Source organism: Aotus nancymaae, unplaced genomic scaffold, assembly GCF_030222135.1.
Source record: "Aotus nancymaae isolate 86718 unplaced genomic scaffold, 86718_ANA_hifiasm-v0.15.2.pri h1tg000079l, whole genome shotgun sequence".
NCBI lineage: Eukaryota > Metazoa > Chordata > Mammalia > Primates > Aotidae > Aotus > Aotus nancymaae.
In genome coordinates, this window is record NW_026988494.1 from 28,495,195 (window position 1) to 28,510,793 (window position 15,599).

A 15,599-nucleotide genomic window follows, 5' to 3' on the forward strand; every position below is an offset into this window, starting at 1 on the left:
TATCTCCATTTTGCAGTGGAGGACATGGAGGCCCAGAGGTTTAAACTACCCAGAGTCATGAGCGCTAGGCAGGGAGCTGGGATTTCAACCCAGAAGCAGACACCAGGGCTGGTTTTCTCAATCGCTGGTAGCCTTGTATGCTCTACTAAGACTCTGCTTTTCACTTAGGAGCTGTCGAAGGATTTTCCCCATTATCGGAGCCCATGAGAAGATGCAGCCAGAGAAGAGGTGACGCAGGCCCTAGAAACACCCAGGGAATTCCTAGTCCCCAGTGTGGGCTCCAGATTGGGCAGAGGAGAACACAGCCCCTAGGAAGTAGTATGGACGGAGGGGACAGAGCCAGCCCCCCTGAAGTCCAGGGCTCAGGCAGGGCCTCTCTTGCCCACACCCATGGCTGGCATACAAGCACTGAGGACAGCTGTAAACCAGCTCAGCTACCTACTAGCTACGTGACTTTACGCCACTGACTTATCTGCTCCTCGCCCTCCTTACAAAACAAGGATAATACTACTTTCCCTGGAGAGGCTATGAAGATCACAGTGAAGATTAAACAAAGATGGGTATTAAAGGCCTATTGTGTGTCCCCAGCTCTTAGGCCCTTGCAGTCACTTTTCTCAAATGCCACCCCCGCCCTCAGCTGTCGGCTTCCTTAGAGGGTCTCTCCAGCGGAAGAAAGCCTCATCCGAGGCCAAACCCCTGGCAAGGCAGTGCATGACCAACCAAGATCCAGGAGGGGCTGGAAAGGCCACCCGGCCTCATCCGGCCCCCAGGCTGGGGCAGCAGGAAAGAGCTGTCCCGCCTCAGAGCTCCCTGTAAAAGTGGCTGCATCTCCACCAAGGCGCCACGGCAGCCCAGCTTCTCCCCCACCGAGGCGCCACGGCAGCCCAACTTCTTCCCCGTCCAGACTGCTCTGGGGCCTCCCAGCAACGGAGACTGTGACAAGGCAACCAAAGACACCTCCTAATGAATGTCTGCCCTCAGATCTCCTTCCCCACGCAGGCAGCCCTGCCCTCTCCATTCCTCCCCTCGGCAGGGGTAGACTGAGCCTCCTGCTGGTCAGCAAGAGAACAAGATAGAAGCCCTCCCTGCACTTCCAAGCTTAGAGTCTAGGCTGGGGACAGGCAAGGACCAGGCTGTGCTGGGAAGGGCAGAAGGTGCTGCAGGACCCACAGAAGGACATCGCCCATGAGGCTGCTGAGAGCCTGCTCAGCTGAGGACCTCCATCCCCAGACCAACTTCGTCACCACACACCCCAGAGGGAAACAGTATTCTATCTCCATCTTACAATGGAGGACATGGAGGCTCAGAGGTTTAAACTACCTAGAGTCATGAGCACTAGGGAGGGAGCTGGGAGCATATCTGTGACAGCTGAGCCTGCTATGGTTGTCGCTGCTACTGTCTGGGTTCTCATGTATTTAATCGTGGTGAAGTACACATAACAACACTGACCATCTCAGCCATGTTTAAGTGCACAGCCCAGTGGCATTCAGTACACTTACTGTTATGCAGCCGCCACCCCCATTCATCTCCAAAACTCTTTTCATCACCCCAGCTGACGCCCTGGACCCGTTGCACACCCGATCCTCATTTCCCCTCTCCCCAGCCCCGGGCAGTCACAGTTCTGCTTTCTGGCTCTATAAATCTGACTCCTCTGGGCACTTCATAGAAGCAGAATCGTGAAGTATTTGTCCTTTTGTGACGGCTTATTTCTCTTGGCACAATGTCTACAACATTTCACCATGTTGCAGCATGGGTCAGCATTCCTTCCTTTTTAAGGCTGAATAATATTCCACTTCATGTATATGCCAGCGTTTTTGTGTATCCATTCATTCACTGATGAATCCATGGATTATCTCTACCTGCTGGCTATTGTGAATAACGCTGCCATGAACAAGCTGTACGAACAGCTTTTCAAGACCCTGTTTTCAATGCTTCTGGGTATACACCTAGAAGATAAATTGCTGGATCCTTTCACAATCGTACATTTAATGTTTTGGAGGAGCATCCATTCTGCTGTCCACAGCGCTGCACCATTTTATATTCCCACCACGTGCACAGGAAATCCAGTTTCTCCACAACCTCACCAGCATTTGTTATTTTCTGTGTTTTTTTCCTAATAGTGTCCATTCTAATGGCTGCTACTGTTTTTCAGTTTAGATTCCCAGTCCCCTCCCAGAGCTGCTCTGTTTTTAAAGTCTCCTAGGCCAGTCTGACACACAGATAGGCTTGAGACCCTGCTCTGAAATCCAGCAGTTGCAGCGTGTGTTCCAGCCCAGATCCGTTATGCGTTTCTAAGCTTTTAAAAATAAACATCACGAGGAACAGTGGGGCAGGTCTGAGAATACACCATCCAAGGCCCTAGGTTCTCCAACTCCTTCGAAGTGGCCCCCACGTCTTTGCCAGTAAAATGGGAGCTTCCAACCGAGAAGCAACAACATCCATTTGGTTCTGCCATTCTCTGCATTCTCTGACTCTCATATCGGTTTAAGACCCTGACGGGGGCTGGGCATAATGGCTCACACCTGTAATCCCAGCATTTTGGGAGGCCGAGGCAGGTCAGAAGTTCGGGACCAGTCTGGCCAACATGATGAAACCCCGTTTCTACTAAAAAAAAAAAAAAAAAAAAAATATATATATATATATATATATGTATATAAAATAGGTAGGCGTGGTGGTGGGTGCCTGTAATCCCAGCTACTCGGGAGGCTGAGGCAAGAGAACTGCTTGAACCCAGGAGGTGGAGGTTGCAGTGAGCCGAGATCACGCCACTACACTCCAGCCTGGGCAATAAAAGTGAAACTCAGTTGCAGGGTGGGGGATGAGGGACCCTGATGGGGAACTTAGAAAAATCTCTTTTGCTGGGAAATCACTTTGGTTGACAGACACCATACACCCAGGGAAATAAGACACAATGTTTCCCCTTCCCAGCATTCAACCTCCTCTACCCTGCACACACCATCCCTAGAGAAGCCCCTGATGGTCTCATCCTCACAGCTTTCTCCCAATGCTTCATGGGAGCTGCGAGGAGGCTTCAGAGCCAAAGATATCCACTCCCCAGGCAGGAGGGGCCAGGGCAGTGAGGGTGCATGCCCTCCCCTCCCAGCTCTACTTTCGTACAGAGCTGCAGGGCCATGCCTGAGCCCAGACAGGAACCTGCTCTGTGGAATAAAAGCCTCGTAGGGGTTTTCCCTTCCTTAGAAAATTCCTGGACCTACCTCTCCAGTGGATTTGCAAAGCTCTCACAGAGGACGAAGAGTGAGATTCAAACAACCCACAGGCACGACTTTCTTCCAGCAAAACCGATTCTACTCTCAAATCCCTCTTCATTCTCCTCTTCCTCACTTGCTGACCAAACTCTAGTACTCATGGCCAGTAGAGTTTCTTTCTTAAGCACTCAGGCAGCTGTCAGGAGCCTACTCTAGGGACTAGACTATGTTAGATTTAGGAGAAAACACAGCACATAAAAGCAACGCATCAGTCTTCATTTGTGAATCCTCAGGATCAAGGGCCTTGCCTGAGAAATACCCGTGGGCAGCTGAGTCCCGCTGGCTGTGGTCTCACTCTGACCTGCTAGCCCACGGCTTGCCCCACCCAGGACAGGAGGCAGCTTGATGGTGGGTTGCTGTCCCTGGATCCCAGAGAGCCCAGTGTTCTCTTGGGAAGGCTCACAAATACTTTTAAAAAGCTTCTGGCCAGGTACGGTGGCTCATGCCTATACTTCTAGCACTTTGAGAGGCCAAGGCAGGTGGATCACCTGAGAGCAGGAGTTCTAGACCAGCCTGGCCAACATGACAAAACCCCATCTCTACTAAAAATACAAAAAAATTAGCCATTGTGGTGGCATGCACTTGTAATCCCAGCTACTTGGGAAACTGAGGCAGAAGAATTGCTTGAACCTGGGAGGTAGAGGTTGCAGTGAGCCAAGATTGCACCATTGCACTCCAGCCTGGAGGACAGAATAAGACTCCTTCTCAAAAAAAAAAAAAAAAAAAGCTTCTGGAGATTCTGCTGGGGCCCCTTTCTGGCTGTGCTTCCAGCTTCAGAACACCACACAGGATTACAGATATGCAAGCAATTCCCTTATGCCCGTGATTCTTCCTGTAAAGAGATAGTGGATGTGGCCGATACTGTTGGCTGCCTCCTCTGTTTTTCAGCCACCCCTATACCATCTCTTGCTTGCTGCCACAGGCCTGTTTGGGTGGCCTGGAGTTGGTAGGCCCCTCCCAGCCACAGGGGTTGAATATGAGCTGTCCTAAGTCAATTACGCAATCCCAATTCCCTCATTGTGAGGCAGGTGATCCAACCTCGGCCAATGAGAGGATTCTGAGAGTGTTTTCATCCATCAAAAGAGACACAAATTTGAGACTTATCTCTTCCTGCTTCTGGGGATGGTCACGTGTGTATGGAATGTTCGGTGCTGCTGCAGCCACCATGTGATCATGAGGAGAAAGCCAAGAGAATCCCAGAGTATCCACTCACAAAGCCAGTGAACTTATCAGCCCCAAACTTCCCTGCCTCTGGACTTCTTGTTAGACAGGAAAACAAACCCCACATTTTTAAAGACACTTTTAGCTGGGAACTTTGGTTCTGGCAGGCAGAAGCATCCTAGCTGGATATAGTCCCCCAGAAAACAGCTTTGACCAAAGGGGCTAACAAGACACAGAACAGCATCAGCCACGGTGTTACATGCAAACTTGCATTACCCACATCTATGATAATGAGCTGCCAAATGACCGAGGATGGCACCCAGGATGGCCCCATTGGCCGTTCTATCACATTGGGGATGTGGAAACTGAGGCTCAGGAAGTCATAATAGCAAAACACAGTAGTTATTTTTTTTTTCTTTTTAATTGAGGGAGAGTCTGCCCCTGCCACCTAGGCTGGAGTACGGTGGTGCAATCTTGGCTCACTGCCAACCTCTGCCATCCGAGGTTATTCTTCTTGTGCCTCAGCTTCCTGAGTAGCTGGGAATACAGGTGGATGGCACTACAACTAGCTAATTTTTTTGTATTTTTAGTACAGACGAGGTTTTGCCATGTTGGCCAAGCTGTTCTCAAATTCCTGACCTCAGGTGATCTGTCCTCCTCGGTCGCCCAAAGTGCTGGGATTACAGGCGTAAACCACCGCACCCGGCCGGCTCTGTAGTTCTTCACACTTCACAAAGTGCTTTTATGTAGATTATGTCACTTAATCTTTATAAAAATTACCATTATTATCCCCATTTTATACATGAGCAAGTGAAAGCTGAAGGGAAACATTAAGCCGCTAATAGCTATGTGTTTTATGGTTTGCAAGGTGCTCTGGGATAATTTGTCTAATTATTACCTTGAGATCTAGTCTGTAAAGGTTGATAAATCAGGAAGCAGGCTCAGAAGGGGCAATTGATTCTACCAGGGTCCACTGAACTCCAGGGCTGTTCTTTCCATACAAGAGGTTCTCACAGTCTAAGTCTTGGACCTGCGGCCCCAGTCTGGCCTGGATCTTCTTAGAAATGCAAATTATCTGGGGGTGGAGCCCAGGAATCTGTGTTTACCAAAACCTCCAGGTGATTCTGCTCACACTGACATCTGAGGAGCACTGCAGTCCTTTCTCTGTGGTTTGTCTAAAATGATCTTGACAGGTGAATCAGAATATCAGGGGCTTTGGTCAAGGACCAAGCGCTCTTTCTAGCACAGCAAATTGATGCTAAGCTAAAAAAGAGCATGGATCCCAACCACAGAGATAAAAGCAATGCTCAGAGCTGTTGCTCCATGACTGTAAAATCCCAAGGCATACAGTACACACTCAGCACTGCTGTCAATGACAGACCTCACCAACGACAGTGACCCCATGAGATAATCATGGTGCTGCCTATACAGGTGCGCCATTTAAAAAAAAAATTTTTTTTTTTTTGAGATGGAGTCTTGCTCTGTCACCCAGGCTGGAGCTCGATGGCATGATCTTGGTTCACTGTAACCTCCGCCTCCCGGGTTCAAGCAATTCTCCTGCCTCAGGCTCCTGAGTGGCTAGGATTAAAGGTGCACGCCACCACACCTGGTTTATTATTATTGTTGTATTTTTAGTAGAGACAGGTTTCATCATGTTGGTCAGGCTGCTCTCAAACTCCTGACCTTGTGATCTGCCCACCTCGGCTTCCCAAAGTGCTGGGATTACAGGCGTGAGCCACTGTGCCTGGCCAAATCTTTCATGCTGTATCTTTACTATCTCTTTTCCATGTTTAGAAACACAAATACTTCACATGGTGCTGCAGTTGCCTATAGAATTCAGTATAGTACCATTCTGTACAGGTTTGTGGCCGTGGAGCAGAAAGCTACAGCATAGGGCCTGAGTGTATAGTAGACAACACCATCCAGTCTTGTACAAGTACACTCTATGATGTTTGCAAAAAATAATGACATAACTGTCTAACAACACACTTCTCAGAATGCATTCCCATCATTAAGCCACGTACGACTCCACTATAAATAAAAGACTATCCTTCAGGGTTGAAGGAAATTATTCTAGGATCAATAAGCAGGGACAGTAACATGATACATGTCACAGAGTGGACTCATAGAACTTAGAGCCCCAGCTAATAGTAAAGCTGACAATAGAGATATCCATCCAGAAGGGTTGGGGACCTCTTCAGAAACTAACCCATCATGAGATCTGGAGAGAAAGGGGATTATACATGTAGATCTCCCACTATGCACCAGACACTTGACGAATGCAATGTCATCTAACTCAAATATTCCTTCCTGCCAGGTATAAGCCCCACAGTATCTTAAAGAATCCACTGTTTAGAAAGCTTCAATGACTTGCTCAAGGTTCACACAGCCAGGGAGTGGTGAAATCACCCTTTGAATGTGAAAGTATGGTTTTCTCCAGTTTCTAAATGCTTTTGGTTACTTCATTTTACAATTCATTCTTCTGTATTGAAGGAAAAAAAAAAGCTTTCAAAGCAGCCCACATCTGAACACCAAGATTCCATCTGCAGCCTGAGGGTGGCCAGCTCCCCACTCTGAGCCCACGTCCCCCCTGCTTCCCTATCTCCTCCCAGCCTCCATGCCTGCCCTCCCTGGAGGTCACCATGCTCACTTTTGTAACTATCACAGTGCCTAGCAGAGCTCTGGACAAAGCAGGTGCCCAGCTAGCGTTACCTAAGTATTTCCAGAGGAAGGTTCAGGTCTCTGGGGATTGATGACATCCCAATGGGTGCCTCATGCCACTGCTGGACAAATGAACTCCTGGTCTGAGGCAGGGTGAAAACTCTTTTTGTTCCTGTATGGTTGGATTGTATCAGCCTGGCACCTCCAGAAAGCCACAGAGTGGTTGCTCAAGAGATATTGTTGACAGATTGATTTACTGACTAATTTATGTGACATACTTATCCAATGACACAGGTCTCTTGGAGGGAGTTCAGAGGAAAGTAACCAAGATGATTAAAGGATCGGAAAATGTGTTTTACAGGGAAAGGTTGCAGGAACAGGTTATTTAACTTGGAGCTGGGAAAGCTGTTGAACACTGCATGCACAGGCCATTGATCTGGAAGGAATTGAAGGCTTGTTTAGTCCAACCCCCTTGATTTTCACCTAAGAGATCAAAACCCAGGAGCAGAAGAGCAGAGTACCATTTCGCCAGACCCGGTGGGTCTACACTTTGTGACTGCAGGTCCATGAATCCCTCCATAACACCAGGTGTCTCCCTCCAACACACACACACCCCAACACATGCATCACATGCACACACGTGTGCACGCCATCATGCACACTCATGTGCACACCCACGCACATAAACACAAACATCCCCCACACATGCATCACATGTGCACACACACCTATACACACATGCACACTCATGCACACACACACATATATCCAAACACCTCCCACACAGGCATCACATTGCATATACATACACCTGTACACACGTGCACATTCATGTGCACACACACCTCCCACACATGCATCACACGTGCATACACACACACCTGTACATACATGCACACCCATGTGCACACCTGCGCACACATACACATACACATATACATTAAGCACAGAGGTGCAAAAAATGGCGACCAGCTCTTCTAGTTCCCCCCGCCCATTAGAAGAGAGCAGCAGGCCTGTCTGAGGTCAATATTATTTGTAAGAGGATTTCTGGAATATGTTTATATAACCAAGAGGGTAAATAAAGAATGATGTGGAATGCGCAACTCGAAGATGTGTTCTCACCAACTGAAATGTGTTTCTGGGCTGTGGACCTCTCCGAGGGAGGGAGCCCTGGTGCCCTACCGGGACCTCCTCCAAGGTGCACCCCAAGGCAGTGTCTTTGTCCCTTTTCTCTGTCCTGTGCAGCAGCTGGGGAGGAAGCCTGGGGCAGGGGATGAGTGGGCTGTGGAGTGTGGCCCATGGGGAAGTACAGAGCTGAAGTACAGGTACAGTCAGCCACAGTCACGCTGGACCTGGTCTGAGGAGCCCAGTCTGGACCATGGATCTCTGCACATTTACTGTTGGAACCTCTATCTCCCCTAAGCCTCAGTTTCTCCACCAGAAAACTGGACAGGAGATCGGCACTTGCCCAGCCGCCAGGGGTGTTATTACCATGAAAAGAGAGGCTCTAGTTTGATTTTGTGGCCCTTCCATGACTTCACCTTTCTGGGCCTCAGTCTCTTCTGCAGAATGGGCCCAGGATGCCAGGGAAACTCAATGACCAGCCTAACGAAAATTCAATGACCTCTTTCATAGGGACCCTCTGTGCCCCTTCCTTGTCACTCTATTTGCCTTGGATCTTCAGAGACTGCTTGAAGTCTAGGTCCTCTAAGAAGCAAATCGGACCCCTCCCCAGAATCCTCTCCCACCCCAGCTGACCACACCTAGCAGGAGTCGAGGGATAGCTGGCCCCCTTCTCCTTCCTCTCCAAGAGCCCCAGGAGGGTCCTGGGGAGGGATTTCTCTCTCTCTGGCTCCAGCTACTGCATTGCTCACCCTCCAGGTCCAGGTGGGAGAACCAGACAGGCTATGATACTAACATCCTGTAAAACGAGCAGGAATCTGAAACTCCACCATGCCATGTTTAAACATGATCTGCTCCCAAACAGCCCAGCAGGCCTTGCAGAAGAGACCCGATCTTGCCTCCCTGCAAGCATCCTGTTCGAGACATCCCTCCCAGGCTCTCAGGCTGAAACGCCTCCCTGCTTGCTATGACTTCCCAGAGCCAAGACTCTCTGCCCTCAAGTGTTTGGCTGACCCTGTGAGACACAGGCAGCTGCTGACTCACCATCCTCCAGGGAGCACAAGGGCATGGCTCAGTTCCCCTGAGCTCCTAAGCCTCAGGGGGACGTCCGTTGGAGGAAAGTCAGGCCGATGTGGATACCACCTCCTTCCCTGCCACTGGCTCAGCCCCGCTGGGCCGCAGGGCTGGCCACGCTCCTCCGTAAGGTCCTCGGGGCCACTCTCCTTGGCCTGAGAGCCTGAGGCCCCAGTCCCTTGGGCAGGAGCCCAGCCTCCTGAGCTCCAACAGATGGTCCATTTGCACAGAGACCTGCCACCCTGGCCGCTCTCCCCAGAGGGAGCTGGATTATGGCAAACCCAAGAGGATTAGTGCAGGAGGCTGTCTGCAGAGAGGATAATTAGCTTAGTGGGTTATACAGATTGTCCCTGGCCCTCTGCCCAAGGGTACACTTGTCAAGACTGCTAAACACAGCCTGGGAGCTTGCAAGGGAGCCCTCTGAGCACCAGCAGCTCCCACCCTGTTCCAGCCATCTGGGGGGTCATGACCAGCCTGCAGGATTGGGGGAGCATTCCACCCACCATGGTACTGGGCAGGAAATCCAGGTCCTGAGTGGGGGACACCCGTGGAAAGGTCGGGGGCAGTTTTCCATCTCCCGGAAGAAAGCAGAGAAGGACACACGATGACATTGTATCGGACAGGAGGCAGCACACGGAGGCCTGAATGAGACAGCCAAGAAGTCACCCATCCTTAGCCTTTTTCTCTGCCAAAGCCGAACAGCAGCTTCCCCTCAGAGGGCCTTCCTTCTTCATTTCAGACAACATGGATCATTTTGGTTTTAGGTTGGCAGCACCTATGCAGAACCACTGGAGCCTGGACTTTTCAAACCAACTCTCTTGGAGGGCTGGAAATTCGTTTTTTAGTTTTTGGTTTGTTTAGAATATACATGTTTAGGTGCAGGGCTGCCTGGAGGCAGGGGACAAACTGTGACCTCGAGCCTGCCAGTTTCCTCCCTGGAAATTAACTAGGTAGAAGAGTAGCCGGTGGAAGTTATGGGGACTCAGGGTGTGTTACCATTAAGAGGCAAAGATTTCGTGATGTGTACTCTGCCTTGAACTATCAATTCCACAAATGAAGTACTTAAGCCTTGCTTCTGGCTGACAGACACAGCAGGTCAGTCACAGTGACCAGATGTGTGTGGCTGTGGGCTCTGGGAGGCAGATCACACTGTAGGTGAAATCTAGGCTTGCCCAGGTAATTTTAATCAGTTAGCACAAACATCGTCAAACACAGTAGTCATCAGCGGAAGTCCAGATGCTTCATGCAGAGCACAGAATACAAGTACCGCAAAGGCATTTCTGATAATGTATGTTTGGTTCACATGTATTGAGCACCTACCTGCTAAGTGTACAGCAGTTATTGGTAGTCAGTAAATGCCAGTTTATCCAAATACATGAATAAGCACATAGTGGCAATAAAATATTTTACTAGCTTTTCTCCAGGGGAATGTGGAGAAACACTGTAAGTAAAGGGAAAATATAATTTGTTCAATGTCCACATTTATAAAGTAAGGAGAGTATACTTAGTGGCCTCGAAGTGGGGTTACCGCATATTTATCAGCTAAACCAAGGCACTCTGGGGAGTGAAACAGGGCACTCTCAATTCCATCTGATGACAGGAGTAAACTGGAACTGTCCCCAGGCAGTCAGGACCCAGGGCTACCTTATCTCTAAGAATGACCACAGGTAACATCTCTGATTTTGTGAGTTGCATGGTCAAATAGCCTTTGTACTACAGAGAACCTTCTTCAATGATTCAAAGCTGCAAGATGGTGGCTAGAACTTTTGAACCTGAGCCTCAGAGGCCTTTGTACCAATCAATAAGAGATTCATGACTCAGTGTCTCCCAAACACCTACTATATTCCACCTGCCCCCTTAGTTACTTCTGAATATGCAAAGAAACCTCAGAGAAGCCAACATCAGACTGTAGCTGCAACAGATAAGCCAGTTAAAATCAAATACCAATCCTAGAGTTTGACAACCCTTCTGAGTGGCTGAAAGCAGAACATGCCAAGTGACAATTGTTGACAATAAGTGCTATAAATGTTCCAAAGATAGAAAGACTATCACGACTGAAAGGAGGACACCATTCTTGAAGGATGAAAAGGAGAGGGTATTTGGATCCAGATGAAGCAGTATATCTGCATGAATTTACACCCTCTGCTCCAATTTCATAGCCATGAGAGACCAAACGAAACAAAGAAACAACAAAAAGATATAACTAGGGTTCCCCCTATAATCCCAGAAAGGAAAACATCTGTATTGCCCAAAATCAGAAGTAAAACACAAAGCAGTGAGTAGGGCTGAGACCACAGGCTGGCTGGGCTCCTCCATACCTTTCAGACACAGATGCTGTAAGAGGGAATGGTGACCCCTGCGTGGGGGCGTGGCTTTATGATACTGGAGCTCTGCTGGTGGAGCAGGGGTTGCCCAGGGAACACATGGCAATGGCTGAAGACATTTTTGGTTGTTTCAGCTGGAGTGGGGCTTGCTACTAACATCCAGTGTATAGAGGCTAGGGACACTGCTAAACACCCTGCAATACACAGAACAACCCCCTCCATGACAAAGAATTACCCAGCCCCAAATGTCAGCAGTGATGAGATTGAGAAACCTTGGTTTATAGGAAGCCATTGGTGTCACACACATAAACTATTGGAAATATATTTGTGCTACTCATATTCTGGGCTCTGCATGAAGAATCAGGACTTCAGCTGATAACTACTGGGTTTGACAACCTTTATTCTAACTTACTAAAATTGCTTCATTTACAAGAAGTCATTGGTGTAATAAGTAAGAGGGATCAAAAAGACTCAGCTGCACGGCTGGTGACTGGGTCTAGAATATCCCCCAATATATTTGCAAAAGAAGAACTCCCAGAATGTCACTAGGAGACTCGGTTCTAACTAGGGAACTGCATGAGGGCCACCACAAAACTACTACCCAGGGAGGGTGGCAGACAGAGGGGGAAGAGAAAACAGAACAAAAGCAAACCCCCTGGTCTAGGTGAGCCTGAAACCAACATTTAAAATCACATGACAAATATGATGTAAAGAGACAGTCAAGAGAATCAGCAATGAGAACATGAATTCACTCCAAATGAAACTAATTTCATGAGACTATCTGACAAAGACTTAAAATGTGCCTTAAATGGAGCCAGAGAGGTAGATGGGAGAGCCCCAAAGGAGAGAGTCTTCATAATTATCATATAGCAGCCACTGTCTAGAGTTTCAAAAACCCTAGGCGGTAGGTATTATTACCATACCACTTTCCATATAAGGAAACCGAGTCATGGAAATGAGAACTAATTTTCCAAGGTCATTTGGCTGGTCTGTGGCGGAGCCAGAATTTGGATCTAGGCAGTTTGGCATTGGCCTCTACGTGTCTCATCACTACACTGTGCTTTGGGTAGAGAGAAGAGCATAGCCCCAAGAAGGGATTTTATTGAAGACACAAGAAAGAGAATGAAGCATCAGAAAGGGAATGGAGAGAGAAGAGTCAAGAAGCAGGAGGGTACAGCAGTGTGAAAACAGGCTAAGCATGTTTGCAGGGTGAAGGAATGGTAATCCAGCCATGGCTGCTGAGACACCAGGAGAATAAAAAGGAAATGGCACCAGCTCTTGGCAGTGCAGAGAGCCCTGGTGGCCTCCAAGAGAGCTCTTCAGTTGAGAAGAGAGGACAGAAGAGAGACTATAGGTGAGAGGGTAGTAGGGAAATAGAGGCAGAAATTACATACCTTTTGTTTGGGAAGTTTGCCAATGCATGGCAGGAAAGAAATCAGATGGTAGCCAGAGGAGGCAGCCTGTGCCTGCCTGGGGACAGAAGGAAGTGGCCACTGATGGGGTGAGACTAAGGATGCTAGAGGGACAGGACAACGCAGGTCCTAAAAAGGTGAGAGGAGGAGCCACAGCTTGTTATAGGAATCTGGTTCCTGGGACCGGGTGTGTAAACACAGCCACCGGGCATTTACACACTGAGTAAGAACTATTGGCCTCTGGACTGTCACTTCCTCAGCTGTTCTCGGGGGAGCTCTGCTACCCCAGGCCATCCTAGGATGGGCTGGTTTTCCCCAATGCTGCTGTCAGGCCACCATTCTCACACTTCGGCATAGCCCCTCCTTCCTTCAAAGGGCACGTCCACTGTCAGGTTCTGCCCCCATTGGCAGCTCCTTGCTGCTGTCATCCTCGGACCTCATGGACTTGCTCCCCAGCCATGAGGAGTTTGGCACCTGGCCATGCAGAATCTCCCCATCCACTTCAGAACTGCCACTGTTCCCTGATGCCCGTATGTCTGTGTGGCACCCAGCCCACAACCTGGCCTCAAATCCCCTCAATTCAGCCCCCTCCATCCACACTCCAACTCACCAACTCACTCCCCATCCACTCCCCAGACTTTATTGCCCAGATGTGATCAGCTCTAGAAACCTAAACTCAAAGAGCTCAGTCTCAGGCCATAGTCCCCTATCCCTCCAGCCCTCTCCTCTCCTGCTCTCACCACAAGACTGCCCAGTAGCCTTTCAGCCATGCTGCCCCAACACCTTCTCCTGCTTCCTGGCTCTACAATGGCTCTCTGCCCAACCCCATTCTCATGGAACACATTTCAGCCACACTCTTGCAGAACAATGCAATGACATACCTTCCTCTCCTCCACTGTCACCAGTTGGAAGCTTCTGGAAGAATTTGCTCACTTCTGTGGATTTAAGTTACTTCAGATTCACTGTCTCAGCATTAACTGAGATTTTGATTCATTTCCTCAATGTTTTTCTCATTCCCTGGTCCAGTCTTTGATGCTCTTCCTCAAGGTTTCTCTCATTCCCAAGTCAGGTCCAGCCCTCACAGTTGCTACTTGAAATCTTCACCAGCTTCCCAGAGTCATCATCTCCATGGACCTGTGGGCAGGATAATAGGAGGTGAGCTATTATTAACGTTGTTCCTCTGCTAATTGCAGAGGAATTGCAAATCTCCCTGAAAGAAGTTGCTGTGTCTTGTTATATAGTTCCAGCTCCATGATTGCCTTTACCCAGACACCACAGCAAGCATCATTCTACAGTCATGTGAACTCAGATTGACTTCAACAGAAAATTCACCAAGTCCTGATTGCAGAGCTGAGGTGGCTGCTGTGGTTGGATTACGAGTTTTGTCTTCTAGTTACCATCTGGATTCTTCTCTTTCCTCCCCCTCTGCACCCCTCTTTACTCCTGGGAGGGAAAGATGCTCATTTTTTCTTCTCCTTATTGCTGAGAAGGCTCTCAACTGCAGGTAGCCAGGCCATGCATGAACTTCCTCTACAGGATGCCATCACCAGGGGTATGGCTGGCAGGACCCCTCGGAGCTTCCCACTGGACACAGCTGCCCAGGTGTCTGATCTCTAAAGTCAGACCAATACTGGAGTGAGTGGCAGGGCCTTAGAGCAGTGCTTCTAAAAGGAACTGCAACTAGCAGTGAGTTCTTGGCAGTTTGTTACCTACACGAAGTGAAATAAGGACAGACATGGTGGGTACGTATTTAGAAATGTAGAGCAATTTGACTTTGTGGTGATATCCAAGTGCAAGAACACTTGGCTCATATTTTGTGTGCCTAATACGTTTTATAGTCATTCCTTTTATTGTATTCTTGTTAAGTACTGACCGACAATAGATTCAACATTTTTAAACCAAATGAATAGGTTCTTCCTTCCCCAGCATTGTTGGAGAAGCTCTTCTCTGTCCTGGGGGCCATCATGTCTTTCCCTTTCTTTGGAGGGAGACACCGGCCTTGCCCCACCCATGCAAGGTTGGCGCCCACACTGTAGTCTGCTTCAGCTGCCATAACACAGGACCCCAGACCGCAGACTGAGATAAGAGAAATGTATTTCCTCACAGTTCTGGAGTCTGCAAGTCCGAGTTTAGGGTGTTGGCAGGGCTGGTTTCCCCTGGGACCTTGCTCTTGGCCTGTAGATGGCTGTCTTCTCCCTGCGTCCTCACATGGCTGCCCCTCTATGAGTGTCTGTTTACTAATCTCATCTCTTTGTAAGGACATCAGTCCTGTGGGATTAGGGCCCTTCCCATATGACCTCATTTTGCCTTATTTACCTTGTTAAAGACTCTTTCTCCAAATACAATCATATTCTGAGGAACAGGGGGGTTAGGATTTCAACATGTAAGTTTTGGAGGACATGATTCCCCCCTCATATACATCAATTCACACACTCAGGGCCCTGTCCTCTCGGCTATTCATCCTTTCTGTGTGGCTCCCACAGTCCCCAGCAGCTCAGCTCTCCCCTTTCAACAGAACCACAGATAAGTGTGGACTCGAGAACCTGGGCTCATTTCTTAAGTGCCCTACCAGTGGTAAC

General features: G+C 48.8%; 1 protein-coding gene across 2 annotated transcripts in view; it reads right to left on the reverse strand.

Moving 5' to 3' along the window:
* RP1L1 (RP1 like 1) overlaps window positions 1-14,149 on the reverse strand; it is a 59,439-nt gene extending 45,290 nt beyond the window's left edge. The window contains exon 1 of one of the 2 annotated variants that reach the window (XM_012457336.2): window positions 13,902-14,149. The gene's annotated coding sequence lies outside the window, so the exon portion shown is untranslated. Of the gene's footprint in view, window positions 1-9,254; window positions 9,520-13,901 lie in introns of those variants that run through there. The other variant, XM_012457335.2, reaches the window with a different exon arrangement.
* Window positions 14,150-15,599: the final 1,450 nt, after the last annotated feature.